Genomic DNA, 3,733 nt, shown 5'->3' with positions numbered 1-3,733 from the left:
TATAGACTGAACACGTAATACACATGCGCATGATGTCACTGTTTTCACAAATTTGTATTTTTGTAGCGTGTAAACTTTGGAATTTGCACTTTGACACCTGTTTTCAAAAGTTTGCATTTTCAGACCCCCAAACTGCCATTGTAAATGAACAGCCAAAATGCAAAAAAAGCTGTTTGTTTGTTTGATTTGACAATTGTGTCTTGTAAACACCTCTTAAATGAATTCCAGTAGAACTTATGATTAGAGCCAGACCGATATATAATTTTGCCGATTTTATCGGCTGATATGATTCTGTTGCAGATATATCTGTATCGGCGAATATGGCGCAGATATGCCGCCGATAAGAATTTTTTTTTTTTTTTTTTTTACAGAATATAACAGATGAAATGCTTCTAAATAGTGTAATTATTTAGTTTGTCCAGCAGAACGCTCTATTGTTTGCTACTGGCGACCCAGGTCACTGTAGTGTAGAGATACGCGGATGAGCTCAAACTTCACACTTCGAGTCCGCTGCTTCAAATTATCCACCCACCCACCCGCACCTATATTTGATTGTCCCATTAAAATGATTCTAATTCTTAGTTTTGCGTGATGATATGATGAATGGATGGTACATTTTTAACAGCAGACCTTAGAGCTGATCTATGCATCACTGCATGCGTCTGCGGCGCACCGGAGCTGATCGCGGCAGTCAATGCTTGTGTTTATACCAGCCACTCCGTGTCCCAGAACTCATGCTTATCACATCGGTCACATCACATTTCCTAAGTCAGCATAGTGTGTCAGTACTACAGTCAGTAACATAGCAGATTAAAAAGTTAGTATCTTTCTGCAATCCAGTCGACTGCAGTGAGGTGGTGGTTTAATTCTGTTGAATGGTGATTTAACAATACAGAGACTCAATGCTATAAAGTAAATAAACAATGTCCCCATCTTTTACTCTCACAATAAGCTTATAATACTCCTTTGCTACATTAGTAGGACCCTATGATTTCCGATACCGATATCGATCCGATACCAGCGCAGTTTTTATAAATGAGTGTAGAATTTCTATACCTCAATGTGTAGGTCGATCATCACTCTTTTGTATGTTACACACAATCTACTAAATATAGACAGCTTCATTATAAAGAAAACATAACAAACAAAAATATATAATCAAAATCTGATAAAAAATAATATTATAAACTAGGTTAATGGATAATTCAGTAGCAAAAGTTACTCTAGAAAAATCATGAGTGCACAATAATTGTATAAATTCCTAAACTTTTAGTGAAAAAAAAAAAAAAGCATTATTTAGTGGGTAACAAATAAAAGTGAATAAGTGTAGGGCTAAATCTGGTAGGCCTACACATTGCTCTTTGTATTGTTGTAAAATACATTCATGAAAAACAAGTAATATATTTATATATAAATATATACTATAGTAGTCAACATTTGAAGTGGATCAAAACCTTTCATCAAAGTTGTCCTAAAACCAAAACAATACCCGTTCTTGTCTTAGGACAACTTTGATTAACTTTTTTGATCCACTTCAAATGTTGACTACTGTATAAATTAAACAACATTTCTTTTAAATGTATAGCAGAGTAATGAGGCAGCAACATATGATACATAAGACGAACAAGAAAGGCTATTAATAATCTTTCATTGCGCAAAAGTATTATGATACTAAAGGCTACAAATACAGAGCGGCTCAAAGCGCTTATGCGCATCCCGTGCGCAGAATGACGCGCTTGAAGCGACACGGAGTCACAGCGCACAGCGCGCAGCATAGAGAAGTTCAAAGCACAAAGTGAAGAGATATTGATGCGTAGTGTATTAAATATGTGCGCTAGTTTATTGAGCCTTTTCTTTTAACAGTTTTATATTTCAGTTACTGTGCTCATGACGAACAATTCATAGTGCTCTCTACTCCAGTCTTGTGCTCTATTAATTTGGTCTGTTACGATGCTCTATGTGTTTGATTACTAATGCCTGTGTAGTACAGTGTTGCACACAGAGGACAAAAATATTCAGCCTTGACTCTTTATCGTCATTTGTGTTAATATTTGCAAAGCATGCCAAATTGAACAAAACAATATAAATGCAAAATTTGAATTCATGAATATATAACGATATCCACAATATAGCAAAATCCATATCATGGAACAACATAATACCGGTACTCACTTTCATACCGGTATAGCGCCCACCCCTATTTTAAAGACACAAATACACAGAATGCGCAAATGTTTAAGATTGAGATTTTTGTAATGGTGATTGATAAATGTTTATATGCATGTAAATAAAAGCCTATATTAAAATCTGTTCATCATATAAAGGGAATGTGTCTTTTTAGAAGACTTGGATTAAACCAATTTCAAAGCTTGAAATAAGGATTGCCTTGAAAAAATGGATGAAAAAAAAAATGAAAATATCTATATGGCAGTATACAGTACATGTATGTGGTAGTTTTGCCAATGGTATGGAAAATGATTAGTCGTCATGAAATCAAAAATGACCCTACTTACTTTTTTAGTGCACATTACTAGTCTTGTGGTGAACAATTGAACCATGCAAGTCAATACACTTGAAAAAATTGTCTGCCATCACTTCTGCTCTGGAATGGCGTTCTGGCTGTGATGACGTCAGTTTGACGGCTTCGGGAGAATCCTCTTGTTAAGTATGATGTAAGGACTGCTGTTTCCGGGTCCATGCCTCTACTCATTTCACTTGAGAATACCATCTCAACAGACATTTATATGCACTATTTAATTAATATTACATATTTAAGCTAAGCATTTAAAAAGTTGCTGTGTACACTACAGTCTCCATGCTCACAGTGTCTCAGACACTAATATTTTAGCTGAATCACTGTCAGGCTATCTGGGATTTCAGTATGGAGATAAAGGTTAGGGTTATAATTTTTCAGTATTACATTACATCGTGGGTGTATAGTAGCACAGTTTGGTGTTTTCTTGAGGCGTCTGGCAGAGCATTAGGACCCAGAAGAGGTGAAGCGTGATGTCAGACGTAACAAGCAGATATTCTTAACCACTCCTATCCAACTGAATCTGATGTGAGCAAGAGGTGGAGTGGAGGTGCACCACAATAAAGCCTCACCCTTTATTCAATATTCCGTTTCACTTGGAAATACATCACAACACTGAAGTCAGTTGCAACTTCCGGTTCACGGGTACTTTAATATTGATATTTTTCAAGGTATTGAAGTTAGAAATTTCTGTATCATGACCACTAATTCACGTACTTTATCAATAAGATAAAAGTGGGTTTTGTTCAAAGTAGCATTATCCACATAGATCTTTGATATGAATATTTTTTGGTAATTCATTAAATATCGCCGGCTAAAAAGTAACTAGTAACTAGTACTCTGAGTAGTTTTTGAGAGGAGTACTTTGTACTTTTACTTAAGTACTGTTTTGACACCAGTACTTTTACTTGTAATTGAGTATTATTTCAGCAATGTAACAGTACTTGTACTTAAGTACACATTTTCAGTACTCTTTCCACCACTGGGAGTTTTTTTTTTTGTTTAGTGATAGTTGTTCATGAGTCCCTTGTTTGTCCTGAACAGTTAAACTGCTTTCTGTTCTTCAGAAAAATACTTAAATGACAATATACAATATACAAAAAAATACAAATTCTGTGGTTTTTCAGCATTTCTGTGTATTTGAACCATTTCCAACAATGACTGTATGATTTTGAGATCCTTCTTTTCACACTGTGAATA

The sequence above is a fragment of the Sinocyclocheilus anshuiensis genome, unplaced genomic scaffold (assembly GCF_001515605.1).
Source record: "Sinocyclocheilus anshuiensis isolate Anshui unplaced genomic scaffold, SAMN03320099.WGS_v1.1 scaffold430, whole genome shotgun sequence".
Taxonomy (NCBI): domain Eukaryota; kingdom Metazoa; phylum Chordata; class Actinopteri; order Cypriniformes; family Cyprinidae; genus Sinocyclocheilus; species Sinocyclocheilus anshuiensis.
The sequence above is the reverse complement of the archived record's forward strand: the minus strand, read 5'-3'. Positions refer to the sequence as shown.